This window comes from Sminthopsis crassicaudata, chromosome 4 (assembly GCF_048593235.1).
Source record: "Sminthopsis crassicaudata isolate SCR6 chromosome 4, ASM4859323v1, whole genome shotgun sequence".
Classification (NCBI taxonomy): Eukaryota; Metazoa; Chordata; class Mammalia; order Dasyuromorphia; family Dasyuridae; genus Sminthopsis; species Sminthopsis crassicaudata.
Genome location: NC_133620.1, coordinates 22,542,541 through 22,565,103, shown reverse-complemented (window position 1 = coordinate 22,565,103; position 22,563 = coordinate 22,542,541). Strand labels below are relative to the sequence as shown.

The following is a 22,563-nucleotide window of genomic DNA, read 5'->3' as shown; positions in this document are numbered from 1 at the left end:
GGGCAGCCTTTCCGAGGGCCCGCTGTGCCTTTTCCACCTCCCTGCCCGCTTCACCTCAATGTGATGCGACAAGCATTTATTGCTTACCCTGGGCAAATAAAAAACTCATTGCTCTGAAAGTCTCCGAGAGGTCATCTGGCTCGAGTCTTCCTGAGCATGGATCCCCTTTAAGCAGTCCTTGAATAGTGGCCATCTAGCTAGGGACGGGGAGCTCATTACCTAATGGGGTATCATTTACAGGCCGTTTTCCCCAGGGGACCATGAGCTCCCTGGGGGCAGAAACTCCCGCAGCCCTTAGCCCCAAACCTGCCCCCATTCGAAGTGCTCAGTGAAAGCTGGCTGGCTGTCGGGCCCGTGAGCTGGGAAGCCTTCCCCATAATGAGCGACGCCCCCTCTGACTCCTGCCCTCAGATACAGAGCCCCGGCCCTTTTCTCTCTCCCCCCGATGACCTTGTCCGCTCCCATGGAGTCCGTTACCATTTCTGCCATAACTTATATTGATATGACATAACTTGCCCCAGCCCCGCTAATCCAGTGTCCGGCTCTTCTGAGCCCCAGTGGCACACTCCCCGCTGCCCACCCGCTGTCCTATGGGGAGCTCAAGTGTGCACTGGCGCCCCGGGCTCAGCTCCCAAATCAGTGTTTACTATGCCCGGATGCTGGGGATACAGGCGAAGGACTTTATTTCCATTCAGTCCGGAGGCAGAGGCGCTTTGGACCTTGGATCACCGAGAAGAACCCGGCCTTCACTCTTGTGTACAGTGCGCTCCTCATTCTGCTCGTCTCGCTCAGCGGCAGTCACGTCAATCTTTTTCTAAAAGCGGCTTGTCCATCATTTCTTATGGAACAACAATATTCCGCGATCTTCCTGTCCCACAGCTTGTGCAGCCAGCCCCATTGATGGCTTCCACTCATTCTCCTTTGTTTTTATTATTAACACCCGTTGCTGTTGTGTCCTGCTTTCTAGAGCCCCCCCGCGGGGATGGTGACACTGTCCCGGTGGAGAAGGGATGAGGCGCGCCTCCTGAGGATGGGGAATATGGAGTCCAGATGAGGTGATGGTGGGGGAGGGGGAGGGCTGAGCCAGGGAGCGGCTTTTGTGAGTGAAGAGGAGGGGGCGTCCAGGAGGGCAGCTGTGGGGCCGACAGGCAGGGTTTGGTAATGAGGGAGACGGGGAGAGTAGGGACCCCGACACTGTAAACCTGGGAGCCCGGGTGCCCTGCAGAGCATGGAAGCTACCCCTTGGGCATCAGAATCCATGTGTCTTGAGGATCAGTCCCCCCATGACATGGGCCGTGCACCCCTTACTATTAGAGTAGCCCTTTGGACTCTCCCCTTATCAACATAGTTGCTCTAGCTTTAGCTGGCCCAGGGCAAAGGGCAGCGGGGCCGGCACCTCCGGCACCCACGGGTCTCCTGGCGGAGAAAGCCCAGGGCTTCCTCCCCAGCTTGGCTGGCACCAGCCCTGCCACGATCCTGCCTTCGATGCCCACCCCCGGCTGAGACCTCACTTCTACTAGAAGGAAAGGCCTGTCTGGGACTTCAGATAACATGGTTGCAGGAGCCAAACAACGGGCCTGGTCCAGCCTAAGGGCCAGGGCCGGTCCCTCAGGAAATCGCCTCCACTGGGGTTGGTCTTTCTCTTTTCCCGTTGGGGGTCTGAAAATGATGTTTTCCTGGCTGTATCCCGCTCCGCTCAAGCCCCTCCCCAGCACCCCCAGTGACCCTTCCCCTTGTCAGCGGGCTTCCTTTAATGTGCAGGTACGAGTGGAGGGATGGTGTGGCCCTCCCGGGGAGGGGCCGAGCCCCCCGGCCTCTCTTTCTGGGCCAGGTAGGCTCTCCTGAACAGCCTTTGTAGAGAGGCCGGGAAGCGCTGCTGATGGCTGGGACCCTGCAGGACCACTCTGCGCCCTGCCTCCTTGCCTGAGGCCGCCCTCAGTCCTCGTACCAGTTTGTGCATTTTCTGTGGAAAAGGGCCGAGGCTGTCCTAGGCCGGATCGTGATCCACTACCACAAGGGTTTCCACGGGATCCGGGACCCTCTCACCTGCGCCTCGTACACAACCCTGGGCTGAGATTCCCCACAGAGACCCTCACTCCGAGGGCCTCCTCCACGATCTGCGCCCCCAGACCCACCCCATTCGGGCCCTGTTAGAGGCCCGAGTGCACCCTCGGGGACCTGGGCTGGTGTCGACGAGAAAGAAGAATAATCACGGGATCCCGGGTCCCTGTAAGAAGCGGCGCTCGCGGGTGGCAGGCCGCTGTTAGCAGAGACTCAGGGGTGGTTATTCCTCTCCACTGAGCACGGGCACGCCGGCGCCCGAAGAGCCAACTGTCCTCAGTCCGGGGCCCTTGTCACAAGGCAGAAACGCGCAATTCTTTTCCAACTTCATTAAATTTGGAGATTTCAGAGAAAAGCAAATACCAACTGGCAGCTGTTTGAAAACACAAGATCTAAAACCTTGACAAACAATCCCACAAAGACATTTTTAAGTTCCGGGCGCCCAGAGCCGCCTCCGGGGCTTCTGTGGCCATGAAAGGTCCATCTTGGGATGTCTCCAAAGGGGGCCCAGAGGATCGGCTTCACAGCTCACCGAAATCGGGTCTTGTGGGCTGAGGCCTAGGAGAGAGCGAGAGGGGAGCCAGTCTTGGAGCGGGACCCACTGGGCAGAATGGTCAGCATTTGCCCCCCGCCGGGAGCTGCCCCCTCTCCCCGCCCTCCCCCGATCTGCCGGGTGGTTCACCTGGTCTGCAGGAGACCCAAGTCACAGACTCAAGCTGAGGGTGCACAGCCAGGCCTTCCCCCCACCCTGGCCCTGCATCTGGCCTTACCTCACATCTGACCCCCAGCCCCGCAACCCAAGGGCTTCCTGGCCCTCCTCCCTCCCACAACTAGAGGGCGAGCCCCTGAGAGCAGGACGGTCTGTCCCCGGGCACAGCTCCTGTCCCAGAGCTCTCGTCCCTCCTTCAAAACCCCCTTCGCCTCCGGCTCCTGTCAAGCGTCCCCATCACCCCTTCAGGTCTCCCTTAATGCTGGTGTCTTCCCACTGTCCACCTTGTCCTACAGCCCCTGAGCTGTTTGCCTGTTATCGCCACGGGGGAAACTGCTAGCTGCAGGGGGCCCGGCCCTGTACCCACAGTGCTCAGCCCAGGGCCTGGCACAGGGCCTGGCATGGAAGATGCTGGCTAAGGCTCACCCCCAGTGAACAACCTGAGACTTGCAAGGAGGAAGTCATGTGCCGCAGGACCTTTACTCTGGTCAAGAGCACTGGGGTGGCAGGAGGATGCGTGGGGGGCACTGGACAGGGAAGGACAGCCCAGGGCAGGGGCAAGAGGAGCCACCTCCACGGGGAGCAACCCTGGGGTGCCCTAAAAACGGGCCCCGGGGCTCCTCTCAGCCTGGGGAAAGGAGTCTCCTCAGATTTCCCCACACCAAACAAAAAAATTGGAGTAGAAAGTCGTCTCATGTCTTAGCCTTTGAAGACCACCAGTGGTGGGGACTCCATCGCTTCCCTGGAGGCCCGCCTCTTAGAGGCGGCAGCTTCTCCCTCTGACCCTTCCTCTACCCTCCGGGGCCAGGGGAAACGCCCCCGCTTGTGCCCCTGTGACTTCCTGAAGGCAGTTCCTGTTCCTCCCAGATTGGGCCCCCAGTTCTATCTGGAGTCTTGGCTCTGCCCGGGCCTGGCTGTGTAACATTGGAGAGGCCACTAGATCTCTCTGGCCCTCAGTTTCTTCCTCCCCCCCTCAAACCCTACAATTTTGCCTTCATTTTGTCTTACAACTTTCTGTCTGCTGGTGTCTTACTTTTTAGTCACAAAGCTCCCCAGATCCTGATTTATTATTCCTGCCCAGGCTAAAACCCGCCATTGTTCACATGACTGGGATTTAACAAAGGCAAACTTTATTGGGAATATAAATCGGAGCAAGAAATGCCCACCCAGACGCTCTGCAATTAAAAACAAAACTGCCGCAAAGAGAAGCCCAAGGAAGGAAGCTGCGGCCTCCCCTCGGCCTCCGGCCTCCCAAGCGGAGGCTCCCTGCCCACACTCATCTGTCCCGCACAGACCCACCTGAATCATCCCACTCTTTAGCTCCCAAATGATTCCCAGACGCCACGTGGCCCACGTTTACCGTCCCCTTTGGTGCCCAACCATCAGTCCTATCAATGAGGAGGCGGCCGGATGGTTTGCCGTGTGACCCCCTCATTCACTGGCTCATCAGACACGCCGGGCCCAGCCCGCTGCTCACGAGGAACAGGGACGCTCACGGGCTCAGTCCTATGCCCAGCGCTCGCTTATGTTACTTCTGAACAGACGGATTTCAGTTAGATCCAAGCAAGCCCAGGGACAGCCCGCTATGGTGGAGGGTCAGTCTGGAAGGCCGCGGAACCTGGGAGCTGGACCTGGAAAGGACTCAACAGACCCACTAGATCCCGAGGACCGGTTATGAGACCCGCTGGGGCTTAGGGTTAATTCACGGGTCTCATGCCAAAGGGACCCAAACCAAACAAGCTGGGAAGCCACGGGCAGTTGGACCACACTCCCTTTTCAGAAGCTGCAGCTGAGGCTCAGGGGTGTCAAATGACAAGGTGTGAGAAGCAAAACTGGGGTTTCAGCCCTCATGAGCTCAAGTTCTCTTCCCGGAACCTCGGAAGCCGCAGTCTGCTGCCTTTCTTCAGTCTTTTTCCTTCCTGTCGTCCATCCGAGGCGGAGCCCGAGGCCTCTTTCTCCTCTGCAGCCTCCCCGAGCCGGCCGAGGCCTGCAGCTGAGCTCTGCTTCGTGTTTAACAAAACCCCTGTAGTCGTCCGGCACTGAAGGTTCTGTTGCCCAAGACTCCGTTCTATTGCTCTCGGCTGGCCGGCTGCTGGCTAAAAGGCCCGAGTGCTGTCCTCAACAGCTAAGTGGTCCAAAAACTGGCTTTTCTAAAGAACGGCCACATGAAAACATGCTCCAAATCACTTATTGGAGGGAAGTGACAACTAAACGACTTTGAGCTTTGCCACCTCTAGAGCCGTTAGAACTGGCAGGATAACGAGGACTGGAAATAGTCCGTGGTGGAGGGACTGGAAAGGCACCGAGCGGACGCACTTGCTGGGAAAGGCTCAGAAGCGGTCCGGTATGGAAAATGCAGAATTATGCAAGTGACTCAACTGCCCTTATCCTGTGCCCCAGAAATCCCAGAGTTGGGCTCAAGTCACCAAGACGTTAAAGGCCTCAGAGACAAAGGTCCGACATGTGACCAAATATTCAGGCGTCTCTGTGGCAGCGAAGAACTGAAAACCACATGAGAAGCGAGCATTTGGAGAGAGTCGGACACACCATGAGACGAGGACAAAATAGGACGTCATTGTGCATAAAACTGAAGGATACGAGGAATCCAGAGACTTGGAAAGATCCGCCGGCTAACAGAGAGCCAAAAAAGCCAAACCAAAAGGACAACGGGCTCAGTGACTACGGTTATCCGAGTGAAAAGCGCACCGAAGGGAGCTGGAGGCTGAATCGTGGAAAAACCCGTGAAGGCCCCAAGACAGTGATGATTAAGCAGAGTCTCCCAGGACAGAAGAGCCCGTCCTGGCTGGCGTGAGCGGCGCCCCCGAAGGGCTGGTGTCGTTCCAGTTCCCACGGTATCTTTCTACTGGGTTGGAATTGGAACCAAAGGCCACATTTCACACTTACAACTCCCAGTCCTGCCAATGAGCCCCCGGGGGGCCATGGACCTGGAGAGGCTGTGGACGGGGTCTCTGAGGGGCCATTCTTGCTTACCAGTTTACCTTTGTCTCAGTCTGGCAGAGGAGAGTGAGAAATGACTATAACCTATAGAAATATATTACCTCTTCTGTTTCAAAGGCGTTAGTTACTGGTCTCCCAGAACTGAGGCATAGCAGAGAATTTGGGCCTTGGAGTGAGGAAGACCTGGATTCAAAATGGGCTTCAACATTTAGAGACATTGTATTTCTGAGACTCAGTTTCCCCACCTGTAAAATGTGTAAATGGGGATGGGGTTGGGGACTGTCGATGGCCTCTGGAGCCTGGAGCCCATCCTGCTTTCCCTGCACCATGGTCCCTTCTAGAAGGAGCTTGTGGGGGTCCTCGCGAAGGAAGCCCTGCCCCCATGGGCCCTGTGCCTCCCACACCAGGCCCCTTGCTGTGCTCCTGCCCTTAGCCACCAGAGACAAAAAAAGGTGATAGCCATCTTGGCTGCCCAAGAGCCCCAGGGGAGGAGGAGCTGACTGGAGGGCCGTCTCCTCCGGAGCTCACACATCTCTCTCCTGGACCGCCTTCTAATGCCCAGGGACAAATGCTTCCCCTTCCGAGGGAAGGAGGATGAAGGAAGAGGGCATCTGGACTACGGCCTGCGGTTTAGCATCATCCTCATGTCCCTTCTTAGTCAATGCTACAGGAGTTCATTAATCCCATTTTGCAGATAGGGACGTGGAGTCAGAGACCACGGCTTGCCCAGGGTCTCACCCAAGTACCCAAGGCAGGGTTTGAATCCAGGACTTCAGCTACTGCACGTACCACAGAGCTATCCAACAAGACCCCCCTCTTTCCTTGAGGAGGAGCTAACTCTCTCAGGAGGCTCACCTCCAGGGTGCCCCGGGCACCTTGCCAGAAGCCTGTCCGCGCCTTTCCCCATGGTGGTCACTCAGGACCTTTTTTTTTCTCCTGAAGCAGGGTCACACAGCCAGGAAGTGTTAAGTGAGGCCAGATTTGACCTCAGGTCCTCCTGACTTCAGGCCTGGTGCTCTACCCACTGTGCCACCTAGCTGCCCCCTCACTCAGTACCCTTTGGGGGGCAGACCAGCAGGCAAATATGACCCTGGGCAGTCCATTTAAAATCTAAATCTAGGCCTTGGTGCAGCTCCAGAAACTGCTCTGGGAACCAGAACAAGGGAGGCATCTTTGGGGTTCGGTGAGGTTGTATGGAGGACAATGGGGGGAGCTTGGTGATCCCCCCAATACCCGGTGAGGGCAGGGAACTGACCCCAGTTCTATTTGGAGGTCCCCTCAGGTCACAGGTCATAGGTCAGGGGACGCTGGGCCTCTCAACATGAAGAGGAGCAAGAAGTCCTCGCCTCTTCCCTAGAGGGAATCAGTATTCCAAACGGCCTCGGCGAGTGACAACTCACTGAAAAGCTTCCCATAAATTAGAATATTTTTTCACCTACAGCTGCTGCTCAGTTAGTGAGTACTCATGGGGGGGCTCCCCTTTCCTTCTCCGGTGCTGCCGGAGTGGGTGACTGATATGTGGGAACATGAGATGGCAGCCACAAAAAGCGACTTCTGGCCTAACACGCTGCGGGATCTTTCCCTTGTCCCCGAGTAAGAAAACCCTTTGTGGGCAATCTCTTGTTACACACTCTGGCTACAAGTCGGGGCACACCGGACTCTGCACGCAGTAGGTGCTTAAACAGGCCTTTGCCTGCTTTCCTCCCCGGGCTGCTGGGAGGTTTGGAGGGAGGCAGTTGATTTTTGAAGGCCGATGACGGCACCATTGTCAGACACTCGCTGGGCGCCCGAGCTAGGCCCCCCGCCTGTCGTCCCGGCTGGCAGTTAGCTGTCACCCTGGCACGCGCCAGCTGCCATTTCATCTGACTCAGTCCTGGGCGCCTCAGTTTTAAGAAGAACATCGAGGGGTGGAGGACGTCCTGACAGCCAGGGAGGCTGATGCTTGAGAAGAGCAGGTGCAAAGGATGGACCAGGTGTGAGAGCCAACGAAGGGCCAGCCTGTGGAAGGGGCAGGCCGCTGGGCCCCAGAGGGGAGAGCTAGGGGCCAAGGGTGGCGAGTCAGAGCAAACTCCCAACGAGGAGCTGCCCAAACTGGAATGGCGAGGTGCCACTCCTATCTCACAGAGAAGGAACCGGAGCCTCAAACAAGGTAAGTGACCTGCCCAGGGTCACACGGTCATCAAAGGATCCACAAGTATTTAGGAAATGTCCAACACTGGTCAGGCAAAGAACAAAAGGAAATTGTCATCCATGTGTTTAGGGATCACCTCCTCAACTAGACTGGAAACTTCCTAAAAAGCAGAGGCCGGGTCAGGTCCACTTGGCAGCCTTGAACACCCAAGAAGGCCTTAATTCCTACTCCTCCAGCTAAGTATGCGGGTCCTGGTCCCTCGGTGTGTCCGGACACTGCAGAGCGCCGTGCTGACCTCTGGGAGGGGGGCTTGGTCCTCCTGCATCTCTGCGTGGGGGAAGGGAATGTTTATCAGGCAGCTGAAAATTACACGGTAAGTGGGAATCTTGGGGCTTTGTTGCATTAATGAGATTACAGGAATCTGGGCAGCCTTTCAAGTGTTTATTTGGTAAATGCCAGTTCCAGGGTGGTAGGAACACCCTACTTGTTCTCCTTGGATTCTGGGCATAAGTCTTTGCCTTTCTATAGGAGAGGGAAAGGGCGCGGCGGCTGCGTCAGCTTCTGGTGGAAACGCCTCCTTTTAAGTCTGTTTTCTAAGGAACATTTCCCGTTACAATGACACCAAGGTAGGGCTCCCTGGGGCACTGTGAACTTTCCCCGTCAGGGGGAACAGGGAGGAGCCAGTTCTACAAACTTAGAACCTCTGGGTTAGAAGGGGGGCCTGAGTCCAGCACAGACCTCCAGCCCCGCAAGTTCCCCTCTGGGACAGCACCCACTGCCAGGAAGATTTGGGATACCAAGCTAAACATGACTCTAACTAAGGCTCTGAACAGTGGTCCAAGCCAAGAGAGCTGAGTTCCAGTCCTGGTTTGGAGACTAACTCCAGATTACTGAACGTGGAACTCGCTTTCCTTGCCTATAAAATGGGAGGGCCGGACTAAGTGATTCTAAATTCCCCTCTCTATCAAAGTTCTATGCTTGCTCTCAGTAGAAAAATATTAAGAACTTGTGAACTCGATGCCAAACAAAGAATTTAAAAGTTCTCCAATCTGTGCATTTTTTAAAGTTATCATTTCATTTCGGGATCCGATGAAGGCTAGTCAAAGTTTACTCTAAGTTATTTACCAGTGAAGATGCGTTCTTAATCCCAAGAGAGACACCCCTCAATAAGGAGCCTGTTTGGGGAAAAGCAAACTAGATCCTGAAAGAAACAAAGGAGGCCTGGCTGACCCTTCAGCCAGCGCGTGGCACCAGCAAGGAGAATGGATTCAGGGCTCGCCTCCTGCTTTCCACCTGACGCCAAGCTTTGGTCACAGGCTCGGGTTCCCCTCGTGCCCCCGAATGACAAAACGATCAGAAGGTCATTGGAATCTGATGACATGCTCTCGAGAAACACTCTTTAAGCTGGGGAACGGCAGAGAGCCCTCTGACCCCAAAGCCCCTGTCTCTGAGGAGAGCAGAGAGACCTCCATTCCCATCAACCTGCTTCCCATCCTACAGGAATGGGGGGAGAAGAGCAAGAGATGTCTCCCTCCCTCCCCCTGAGCTACCCAACATCACCCTCACCACAGGGGCCGTCCCTTCCACTCCATGAGCCAGGCATCGGGCTCTCCCTACAAACAAACTTCCTCCTTGATGGAGCCAAACCTGGCAGGGAGACGAGGCCTGGGGACACACGCAGTGCCAGGGAAGATGTGTCTGGCGAGGGTCTGGGTGCGAACACACACGCACATACACACCCAGAGGCAGGTGCTATCGGTCTCCCCAGCCCACGCCGATTCTCCCAGCAGACCCCATAGTCAGCAACTTCACCTCCCTCCCAGAGGCCCCGGAGATGCCCGCCATTGTCGCATGGCAGCTGCCCTCCTTCCCCACTCTGCGTCACTCCCTTGGCTCCATCTCCCTGTCATTCCTCTTGGTCCAGAAGTCTCCTTCCCCTGCATCAGAACACTGGGGCCGGAGAGCAAGCACTCAGTCAGTCTCCATCTGAGCCCCAGGCCTTACACAGAATTGACCCCTCATTAAATACTTGTTGAATTAAACAGAACTGAACATCTAGAGACCCCCAGAATCGATCCAGAGCCCCCAAACTTGGAGGACCGCCTCATGGCAAAGGAGTCACCCCCCATGTTCCAGGTGTTTCCCCTGGAAACCTGCCTCAGATGGAAGCTGATTTTTGTGAAATGAATGAGCTGGGACTTCTCAGGGTTTGGAAGTCTGGGAGGTGCCCTCAGAGGAAAAGATGTCGGGAGAACAAACAGTGAAAGGGGAGACGAGAGGGCCTGAGCCATAGGCTCGAGAGGCCCAAGCCGCCCCGGCCCCCACGGGCTGTGGCTGTTTCGGCTCTTCCAATTACAGGGCACGGGGTAATTGGGGGCACAGTCACTTCTCCAGCGCTTCGGAGTTTCCAAGCCCCTTACCTGCTTTATCTCATTTGATCCTCCTACACCAGGGGAGGCCCAGAGAGAGGAGGGGCAGCCCCTCCATCTGCATCACTCCTCAATGACATTGGGATCTCTAACCTGCCTCCCCACTAACCGAGGACCCACGAGACCAAGAGTACCTTCCAGAACACAGCGTTACCCATAGGGGAGTCTGGTGCTTCTGCTCCCATCACCGCTCCAGGGGCCAAAGCACTTTCTTAGCTTTCCAAGACTCAGAAAAGGCTTTCCGCCAAATGGTGAAGAAAGATCCCATTTCCAAGTGCACGACTTTCTGTTCAGTGCATCACCTACAGAAAAAGAAGGCCTAAGACCACGACTGGAAACATTTCCCAGAATCTCAGCTGGCGCCCCGAGAAGCAGGGACTCCTCCTGTGCCAGGCCGAGGCTGGCTGCTGAAGCTCGGACCTCGGCTCCTCGGGGTGGGGGAGTCCCCCGCCAGGATCATCAGCATTCCCCAATGGTGCTCTCCCTGAATGCTGGGGGTCCTTACGTTCCTTACGGGCTTCAATAAACCCTTTGCTCTCATGAATTCACACTCTGAGACCAGAACAGGATCCAGCATATGCTTCTGTCCTCAATTGTTAGAAAGAACAGATAAGTGTCCACTTTGTTGGGATTTCATTTCGTGGGAATCATCAGACCAAGACTTTTTCTTATGTGGAGTCCAGTGTGTCCCCGTTGCTTTTTGCTCATCAAAAGTCACAGGGTCCTTTGTACAAAGGTCAGGAGGAAATAGGGTTTGCCATGGAAGGCTTCCACACCACAAAACCTCCAGACAGGTTTCCTTCCCTTTCCTGATATACTACATCCTCATCGTGGACTAACCACTTTGGAATGGGCAGACTCTAGTTTTTGAGGTCTTTAAGTCTTAATATATGGTCAATTTTTGTATGGGTTCCATGAACCGTCGAGAAAAAAGTAAACTCCTTTCTGTCTTCATTCACATTCAATTTTCTCCACAAATCTCTCATACTGAACTTTTATAAATTCTAGTTATCTCCTTAACTTCTTTCTTATTTATTTTGTGGTTCGATTTATCTAATTCTCATAATCTGAGTTTTAAACAACTGTTTGGTGATGTGTTTTTAATGAAATGTAGCCGAGTTCCTCAGTCTTGCCCTGTTCTAGCAGCAGCACAGAACTTCACCTGTTCCCAGCCGGCCAACGACCCGTCTAGCCCAGTTGCACCCCGGGAGAGGGGCAGCTTCTGCCTCTCATTTCAGATCCCGAGGGTGCCTGCTGGCTACATGGCCACACACAGCAATGGAGGCAGCAAGTCAGCAGAGTCTAAAAGCAAAAGGAGGAGGAGGGAGAAGCCCCGAGAAGTCCCAGGGATGGGAAAAATGAGGCTATGAGTTTGAGGGTCACCGGGAGGCTCTCCACCTAGGGACTGTCAGGAATTCAGCTCTAGCCCAGAGGGTTCCTGGAACAGACCCACAGGTTTTGTGTTTGCTTGACTGTAATAGTACTTACAGAGAATTTATCAGGGATCAGTCAATGCCTGATGGCTTTTTTTAATCTGGCTTTTTCAGATGGATTCATTGGGGGAATCATCTAGATTTCTCCAGGAGTAGAGAATTTGAAAGACAGCTTGTCTCTGGCCAAACTAGAAGGGGGAAAGGAAAAACACAGGATGAAAAACAAAAACTAAAGACATACGCTAAAAATGGTGAAATGTGCTTTTTCTTAGTTTCTTAATTTCTCTTAATTTTACTTCAAGATGCTAGCTAATTTAATTTAGAATACAATGTTCTTGGACCATGAGATAGGTAGATGGCACAATGCCTAAGGAAGTAGACCTGGAGCTGGGAAGATCCGTGTTGAAATCCTGCTTCAGATACTCTGTGACTGGCTTCTCTGTGAAATGGGCGTGAATAGAAGCACCTACCTCACAGAGGAAGAGGGATCAAATGAGATGATATATATGCGAGTGCTCTGCAGACCTTAAGGTACTATACAAATAGTGACTGTCACCATTGTAATAGTGTTATATGGAGATTAGGAAATCTCAGTGATAAGCCTCTTCTGACATGATCCTGACATAGCCCTGCTGCTGGCCTCTCCCACAGTGGCTAAGCCAGGTGAATTTAAAAATTTCTGTGTGACTGTGGGCCAAGCACAGCCTCTGGGCCCTCGCCACTCATCTGTACGATGAGGGTGCTGGACTCGGTGGACTCCTGAAGTCCTGGCAGCTCTAAATCCTGGTTGTAAGGCTTTCGAAACCTGTAACGTCCTGTGGTCTCTCAATTATAATCCTTCTTTGGGAGGAGGTTTCTGTGTGAATCCTTTTCTCTGTGAGCAGGTTTCTTGGGAGGCTTCTGGAGCCTTCCCCTCCAAAAGTGTGGGATTGCTGGACTTGCGAATCCACAGGAAGTCTTCTCTTTGACTCAATCCAGACTCCCATCCCAACTCAATGTCCCAGTCTAGGCTCAATGTTGCCTTCTTTTATCCTTGAAGAGAATGGGCTTGTGAGAATGCCTACAGCCAATTAACTTGCTCCTTTTAAAGGTGTAAATTCCTTTAAATGTGTAAACTCCTTTTCAGAAGTCTAAAGGTGTAAACTCCTTTTAAAGGTTTGAACTAAAGGTGTGAATTCTGAGCTAGAGAATTGTTTAGACAACCTGAGTTAGCACCTTATAATCCTAACAGAAACCCACTCAGGAGGAAAGGCAAAACACTTCCCCGAGGCCAGTGGCCTACCTCCCCAAAGGCTTTTGGGGCCTCTTCATTAGGCACAGCTATAGGCCTACTTCCCTCATGCTGTCATGCTGATGTTTATCGGAAAGTTTATTTTCAGGATCATCACTTATTCCTAAATTGTATTTCTTGTATTTCTAAACTCAAGCACCAAGTCACTGTACTTGGACTGTGCATGAAACTCTGGAGAGCTTGCTTTTCTTTGAAAATGCAGACTAGGGCAGGCCTGTAGCTTTGCCTTTCTGTGATTCTTGTCTTTCTTCTGTTCTCTCCTTTTTTTAAAAAAAAGATGCATTTTTAAAAAGATGCTTCAATTATCTTTTCATTATAACTACTACTACTACTATTATTATTGCTACTGCAATTACTACAGCTACTACTACTGCTGCTACTATGACTACTACTACTACTATTGCTACTATTACTGCTGCTGATGCTACTACTACTACACTGTTATTATTGCTACTACTGCTGCTACTGCTACTATTACTATTCCTCCTCCTCCTATTGCTACTATTACTACTCCTCCTCTTCCTCTTCTTCCTCCTCCTTTATTATTATTACTACTACTACTATTACTATCATTATTACTCCTACTCCTACTATTACTACTGCTACTATTTCTCCTCCTCCTCCTCCTCCTCCTATTACTATCACTATTACTATTGCTATTACTATTGCTGCTACTGCTACTATTACTCCTACTCCGACTACTATTATTACTACTACTACTACACTGTTATTATTATTACTACTACTGCTGCTTCTGCTACTATTACTACTCCTCTTCCCACCACTTCCATCACCACCACCACCTGCTCCTAGCCTTCTGCTCCTTCCTACTTAATCGTTACTGAGATAAAAAAGAAAAAAACCACAAAGCCCTTGTGACAATACTCAGTCAAGCAAAACAAATTCCCATTCTGGAGATATCTAAAAAGTGGTCCTTTTATTTCCTACTTATTATGCGTTATAAGTCCACCAGGCCACATTTCTTAGTGGGGCATCACTGCTCAGTCATTTCAGTCTTGTCTGATTCTTTGCAACCCCATCTGGGGTTTTCTTGTCAGACGCTGGTGTCATTTCCTTCTGCAGCTCATTTTACAGATGAAGAAACTGAGGTAAACAGGATTAAGTGCCCCAAGTCACCCAGCCAATGTCTGAGGCCAATTTCGAACTCAGACCTCCTGACTCTAGGCCCAGCATGCACCATCTGGCTGACCCATTAGTGGATAGGGCCAACTTCAAATACGAAAAGATCTGGGTTTAAGTCTCACTGGGACCCACCCACTGACCCCTACTGGCTGTATGACTAGGCAAGTCACTTAGGCCAGAGTTGGTGTAGCGGGCGTAGCCCCTTTAAGATTCCTTGTTTCATCTACCTTTGGGACAAGATATTCCTAGGGGAAAAGATCCATATCTGAACCAGTTTGGGCTGTACCCAGCCCCCCCCACCGGATCTGAGCTGGCTTGGATAACCCCATCCCCAACTGTCTGAAAAGCCAGCTAAAAATCTGGCTTTCCAGGAATCCGCCCATTGCTTCTTCGAGCAGATAAAAAGCAGCAAAGCTAGAATCATCTTTGGTTCAGAGATTTGAAAGATGCCAGCCAAGATGCTTGCATCAGAGATTCTCTGTACCCGCCGCTTTCGGCATATATCTTCCTCTCTCTAATGCCTTTTACTAACCAGACCTCCACCTTGCTTCCAAATCTGGTAATAAACATCTTTTTACCCATCTAGGTTTTCGGCCTGTAAATTCATTTACAGGGAACTCTCAGCACCACTAGACCTGATTTAACTTTGTATCCTTGTGCCGAATGCTAAGGGGGTTGCAAGGGAGCTCCATGTGACTCCCTGTACCCCAAATCCTGCCGCCATACCTCACTTAATCCTATTGAGGTATATACCTCATTATTTTGTATTTACCTCATCATGTTACCTCATTATTTGGGTTCATGTTACCTCATCATTGGGACTCAGCTTACCTGCTGCAAGAGACTCACCACACTCCTCACCCCCAGAGGAACTAGATACTAAAGTATAGCTGGGAAAGATTTTTACAAAATAAAACAGGAAAAAAATATATATAACACATTCTAAAATCAAGTCAATGTGGGGCTCCCCAAGAATAATGTTGCTTATGCACAGACTAGTGAGTGGTCCAGTTTCTCTTTGGGTCTGACACCCATGAGTTGTAAAAGAAAGCTAAGTTAATAAGCATTTATTAAGCACCTACTATATGCCAGGCACTGAGTATGTCAAGATATGAGAATCAAAAGCCAGGCCCTGCTCTCAAGGAGCCCACAGTTTAATGAGAGAGCCAACACGCAGACCTCTGTTCATCAGATAGACCCCGGAGAAATCAGGGATAATGAATGGTAGGGGGAGCTTCTTTATCCAGAGTTCCTTATATATTCCCTGTATAAAACTATAGGGCCAGTTGCTATTGCTACATGTTTTAAGACTTGGAATAATTTTAGGTACCATCCTAGTGTTATCTTAAGTTACGGTATGTTTTAAAAATCACTGAAAATAAAAATCAGTACTACAGATTTTGTTTGTTTTTAATCTTAGACTAGCTAGTATCTGATACCTACAAAAAGTCAGCTCCGAGTTCTGTGACTTACTCCCATTGAAGTGACCCTGGGAATGCCCCCTGACCCCTCTCTGGGATTGTCTAAAGCATGTTCTATGCCTTTGGACCCTTCAGCCATAAGACTTCTCGACACTCTCAGGCTTCCTTTATGAGGAGGTTGCTAGTGGTTGTTTAGCCATCTTCACAGCATGGGCTCATTCTCCCAAGTCTGGGTCCCAGGGTCCCACAGAAGGAGACCAGACCACACTTGGACCATACTTCCATCCTGAAAGCACTTCCCTTCATAGACATCCCACCAGTGACAGTCCTAGCAGTCACTGACACCTGCCTTTTCACCTTAGGGGCCCCTCCCCCCATTAAATCCCCCAATCTTCCATGAAGAAAACTGGAAATGGGAGTGAAGAGGAAGCCATTTAGAACACTCCTTCACCTGCACATCATTTACCTCCATTTTGACTTTGGTTTTGAGGTCTGCTTAAAGGTATTCATCCTTTTCCCTCCATGAAATTAAAAGCAGCTCCTTTCCACAAATTTTGGGAAGCAGTAGGCTTCAAAAGAATGGGGAAAAGCAGAAGCCCATTTGATAATGAGCTCACAGAATTCTGTGCTTGAATACACAGATAAAAGAAATCTACTGAGGTTATGTTCCACTCCCCCCTCCGAGGTGATTCAAGAAGACAAAAAAAGATTTAAAAACCTTCGTAAATGATGCTAAAAATCCCCTTTAAGAACAGTTCTTTGCATATAATCAAGAAATCATTCATCTTTCAGACCACAGAAAACAAAGCGCTGCCTTCAGATGAGATAGCCTTTGCTTCAAGTAATTATTCTTGCCTTTGAAAACTGAGAAATTAGAGGAAGGGCTGGAAGAAACATCTTCTAAAGACTCCCTTATGCCTTGGGAAAAATATTCATAACATTATTATAATCATTATCCCCGATTCTTCCCCATCTTTATCACTGGTGACATTAACATGTAAATATGGCCTTTGTTTTTCAAGTACTCAACCACTTTCCCCCCTTATTCACCTCTCAAAGGACTGCTCAGTGCTTGACATCACCACTGGTTGTCATGAAATTAATTATATCCTCCAGAAAGCTGCTTTACCCGTCACCTGGGGAAAAAGAAACATTGGGAACCGGCTTCTTGGGAGCTAAAAAGACTAGAATGAAAGGCAACAAAGTGGGGCTCGGTCTTGTCCGACCTTCCCTGAGCCCCCTTTCAGTGACATCCCCAACTCCCCGGCACCCCCAGGCATCCGGGATGGACCACTGCACATGAGCTCGTGCTCCAGTCCAGCAGCTTCACCAAAGTTCCGAGTGCACACGTTAGCCGGCCTGATCCCGGTCTATGCAGCTTTTTGAAAAGGCAGCCCGCAGTATGGAGGGAAGGCAAGAGGTCCCCCAGCCAGCATTCTGGTCCTGGTCCGGCCGTCAGACCACCAAGCGGCTGGAAAGCCAGAGGCCCCTGGAGGCCTATGAAATGATACCTCTGAAGGGATTTCCAGATCACAGGGTGACTCGGCTCCAAGGCCTCTTGTCTGGGACACACGTGGATCTGGGACGGGAAGGGAGCTTACAGAGCTTGACAATCATCCCCCCCTCAATTTTACTGCTAAGAAAAATGAGGTCGGGGTGGCCAATAGCAGGGCTGGACCCCGGACCCCAAGGAAGCTCTGTTCTCTTCTCAGGATAAACCACCGCCCCCTGAAGCAGGAGACGGTAACCAAACAAACACAGAGTCCACTCTAAGAACCAACTATGGAAACTCGGATCTTCTGAATCCCGAATTCTTAAGCTACAAAGGCAGCAGGATCGCATGGGATGTGGGATCAGTGAATCTGGGGGGAGAATGATCCTAAGATTAGCATTGGAAGGGACCTGTGGCCAAGTCTAATCTCATTTTACAGATGAGAAAACTGAGGCCCACAAGAAGGGTAATTGCCCAAGGTCTCAGCTAATGTCAAGAGTAGGATTTGATCTCAGTTTCTATCATGAATGCTCTTCAAACAAGGCCAGACTGCCTCCCTCATGGGTCTTTCAAGCCCTGCAGCTCTGATCTTATGATTATATTCTGTATCTGTAATCTTAGCCGGCACCAGAGTCCATTATTTGTATTAAATAATGTCAATGAAAAGCCGAATTCGAAATCCAGGTAAATGAGAAATTGCTGGATCAAACACAGATGGTTTTTGGCTTGATTTTAACATTGTCTAAGTTCTGGGATACTACAGAAGTTTCCTAGAGTGCTCCTTCCCCACCCCACCCCAAAAAGAGATGTCGTGGGGTTGCAGGGGCCTTATGCCTCATCCAAGAATTGCCAGAATTGCACAGCGCGGTTCACCTAGCTTCCATGCGGAGATTTCACACTATTTGAAGCAATTCCCTAAGTTGTTTATAAGGAAGTCGTTTACCACCAGCCCTAAAGTCAGGAGTATCCCAGTTCAAATTTGGTCTCAGATACTTAACACTTCCTGGTTATGTGACCCTGGGCAAGTCTCTTAACCCTAATTACCCCAGCCCCCCCCCCCAAAAAAAAAAAAAAAGTAGTTTACTTGGTAAATTATTGGCCAGAGCAACTATCTACTAGCACTTCAGTTATGTGGCAACTGTGGTGAGCAATACACGTCTCTGTCAATGGAAGTTTGGTAAAGTGCGATTGTATCACCACTACTACTTAAAAGAACAGTTTGGATTTTCCATCCAAAATGTCCAATGCAATGAAAAGCCTAAACATTCCAACACAAGGTCGTCTTGTCTTTTTTTTTAAACACTCAACACTGAATGATTTCAGAAAACTGGAGACAAGAAAACTGAGAAATAACAAGTTTCACTTTTTTAAATTCACAAGTCTTGACTACCTTTGTCCTTATTATCTACCATGGTCTTTATTACCATTCAAAACATTTCAAACATGCTCATGGAAAGTCGAAAAGGCTTTTTTTTTTTCAAGTATTTTGTTCAAATTAACATTTTCAGCTAACCAAAAAATTAATAATCCAACGTGCTACAAATGTGTAGCGGTAAGTTTAATATCCTACACCTCTAAGACTATCGTGGGATAGAGCTAAAACTTCCTCCCCACTTATTTCAGAGAAACAACAAACATGTGAACTACAGCAAACTGAACATTGACTTCACGTGCAGCCTAACTATTATTACTGAAATAGAAATATTAAAAAGAATTGACCAGTGAACTTGATTCCCCCCCCCCAGATGGTTACAAAATCATACTTCTTACTCAACAGAATAACAAAACCTCAAGAGTCTGCAAGGCTGTTGTTTCCATGTATAAAAGGTAGGATGTTCTTCTCTGCCCGCGTGGTGGTTGAAGGGTGAGGGAATAGCAACATTTTGGAGAACAAAGATTTTTCTTTACTTTTTCCCCTCGGAAAGTCCCAAGTCTCCTCGCCTTTGGATCCAATCACAGCAGTTCTTTGGGGGCGCCGGCAGACAACAGCAGCATCGTGAAGAGGACAAAGGCAAGGGAGAATACGGCCGTTCCCCAGTTTTTCCTTCACCCCAAAAGAGGAGCAAACACTCGTTTCCCCCTCCCCCCCAGCCCTGGCGAGCTGGGCCCCCTGTCCCTCGCGGCCCTCCCCCACACCGAGCTCTCCCCTCCCACCACGGGCGCTCAGCCCTCCCGCGGCAGCCCCAGCCTCTTGCGCAGGGACTCGGGCATCTGCGGGGGCGGGGGCCGCGGCAGGCGGAAGTACACCTTGACGGCGTCGTAGATGAACCACTGCAGCGCCGTGAGCGTGCCGATCATGAGGATGCGCGGCCCCAGGCCCTGCCACACCCCCACGGGCCCCAGATGCTGCAGCACGGCCAGGGCCGAGCTGCCCTTCTCCTTGTTGAGCACCGACACCACCGAGTCGGCCGGGTGCGAGACCACGGCGCAGAAGACGCCGGCGATGTAGCCGGCGGCGAAGGTCACGGCCAGCTGCTCGGCCTTGGTGCACTCGCTGCGCGGCTTGGGCACCACGTGCTTGTAGAGCGCCTCCACCGTGCGCTCGAAGCACGCGAACTTCATCATGGTGTAGGGGATCTGGCGCATCCAGAGCGGGCCCAGGCCCTTGTAGAAGGCCCACAGGCCCTCCTCGGCCAGCATCAGCGGCACCGCCTGGCGCAGCGTGGTGGCGAAACCCGGCTGCGTCTGCACGCGCACCTTCACCGCTTCCATGGGCGCCAGCGCCACGTCGGCGAACAGCTCGGCGCTGGCCGACGCCGCCAGGTAGAGGCTGGTGCGCCACTGGTAGGCCGCCTCCTCCCCCAGCAGCTCGGAGTAGCGCAGCTTGAACACCTCGTACAGGCCGAACTTGAAGAAGCCCTGCATGGAGTAGCCCAGCAGCGTGGGCGCCCAGCCGCGCAGCAGGCCGGCCGGGCCCTCCTCGCGCAGCGTCAAGCCGAAGCCGCTGAGCAGGCCGCTGTACTTGACCGGGTCCACTTGCATGCGACACTTGACCAGATCCAGGGGCACGATGGCCGTGTGCGTGATGCCGCAGCTCAGCACGCCGCCCAGACTGCACAGCGCCAGGTACTTGAAGGAGCCGAACTCGCAGCTGTACTCCGACTGCCCCCGGTCCCTGGCCCATGAGATGAACGAGCGGTCCTTGAGCGATGCAGCGGCCCATGTGCTGCTGGATAACGAGGCCATGGCCACGGACTCAGAGGCTGGCAAAGACCGTTAGGCTGCCACTCGACACTGGGCCTCAGGGGACTGCCGGAGGATCCCTTTCCCCCCTCAGATAGGTGCGAAATGAGCCCGGGGCAACAAGAGTTCCCGAGGTACTGCGATACCTCACCTCCCCTCAGCCAATAGAGTCCACCTGCTTCCCCTAAAACCAGTCCATTTGGCTTAGCCCACCTCCCTCCATGACCACGACTAATGGTCGTTGTGCTCAATTTCCCACTCCCAGAAACCACCCTCTCTTAGCCAATCATCATCTTCACGCAGGGCTTCCCGGTGGCCAATCATCATCCCTGACACTGGTCTTTCTTTTCCTTAACCAATTGCCATTTAGACACCGTATCCCTTCCTAAACCAATCATCATCTACACATCATTAGCCAATCAACATCCTTTATCCTGTAACCTCCCTCCCTCCAACACTTCCCCTCCAATCAGTCTTCTCCCTCTCTGCGGCAAAGCCTTGATTGGCACTTCCTCAGCCAATCACACTTGCCTTCTCCCCCCCACCTTCCCTAAGTTTTTGAACCAAAAGTCATCATGCTCCATTTCCCTCCTTCCTAGAGTGCTACGTTCCTGAGCTGAAGACCATCTTCCTCCCCGCTCCGTCCCTTAAGGGCAACCAAAGGGGTTACTCTCGGGTTCCTTTCCCTCCCCCATCTCTTCAGCCAATCCTTACATCCATCCCCACCCTGTCCAATTCATCCTCTCAACAATTTTAAACCAATAATCAAATTGGGAGAGTGGGAAAAAGCTAGAGGGCCTAGAAAACTGAGACCATCGCTCCAGTTCAAGCCTCAAATTCCAGTTTTTAAATGGGGAGAGTGAGGCTGGGAAAGGAGAGGCTGGAAGGCCTTCATTTTACAGTAAGGACAGATGGTGACGTCATTCGCCCGGCGTCACACCCCACTTCTAATGCTTTGTTCTTTCTGCACTCCCATAGCCAATCACCAACACTACCCCGCCCCCTTCTCCACAAGCCCAGCCGTTTCTCTTTTTCCAGTCAGCTCAGAGCTCCCAGCCCTGCTCCAACCTCCTCGGCTCTCACTTGGAAAGTTATTGAGCATAGAGCCCAGGACTCCCGCTCCCGTCCCTGCTCCTTCACGCCATCAGTATTCATAAAGCACTCTTCTTTTGGCCTCTTTCTCTGTCACTTTACTTAAAAGAACCAATAGTCTTCGTGCTCGAAGAAGTGGTTCCGCCCCTTAGCTCCTCCTCAAGCCGATCACTCTGCTCAAACCATGCTTTCCGATCAGATCCAGTTCTTTCAGCTTTGAGGGCGTCACCTTTGCCGTGAACAACCATGGGGATCCTGTGCTGGAGCTCCGCCCCCATTAGTGTGTCTTCAGCCAATCTCCATTTTCAACGGGCATTTTTAAGCCTCCACTGCCCTGAACGACCAATGAAAAAAAATCCCGTGCTGAAACGCCCAATCCCTGGGCCTCCAACGCCTCCGCCAATCACTATATTCAGTAAACATTTTTAATGAATGTTTTCCCTCTTATGCCGGGATGACCAATAGCCTTCATTTCTGCCTTAATTTCTCGCTTCCTGAGACCCCGCCCCTAATTACACCTTCTTGACCAATCACCAAGCTCATGCAAGTTTGCAAGGGCCTCCCTGTCCCCTTTCAGCCCACTTTACAATGAGTGACCAATGGTCATAGTTCCCGCCCCAAGTCGGCCAATCCCTACACTCACCTGGCGTTTCCCCGCCCCCCGTCAGGCCCGGCCCCACCCCATCTTAATTCCTTTACCTGGGGCGCCCACTGGAAGCGATGCTCCTTACTCTGCCCGCTCCCGGCGAGGTGGCGGAGGGAACAGGGGGCAGCTCGGCCTATTCCTCCAGGAAGAGGCCGTGGAACAGATAAATCAACATGTGTAGGAAGGCGTACACGCACGCGTAAGCGAGAAAGTAGGTGAATAAGCGCACCACGCACACTGGGGCGTCCATGCACCGAGCTCTGAGCCCGGGGCTCCGCCCAGAAACTTCAACTGCTGCGCACACCCGCCTGTTACCAAAGCAACCGCGCACGGCAGAGCGAAGTCCACGCCAAGCGTTGAGACACGCCCCTAGGTGCCCAGCAGGCCCTTAATTCGCCTCCCACGTGTCCTGACCCAGTGGCAGCCGGCCCTGGGGGCCACTGAAGGCCCCCTCTTTTCACAGTGGATAAACTGAGGCACAGAAAGTGCTCCAGGACTTGTCACCACCAGCTTCCTTTTCTTTTTAATCCATGAAGAAATGAGCTGGGAAAGTCAGTCAAACCATAAGCATTTA

General features: G+C 51.9%; 1 pseudogene; it reads right to left on the bottom strand.

Moving 5' to 3' along the window:
- Positions 1-2,375: 2,375 nt before the first annotated feature.
- On the bottom strand, positions 2,376-22,307 carry LOC141541612 (solute carrier family 25 member 3 pseudogene; annotated as a pseudogene).
- Between the last annotated feature and the right edge of the window lie 256 nt (positions 22,308-22,563).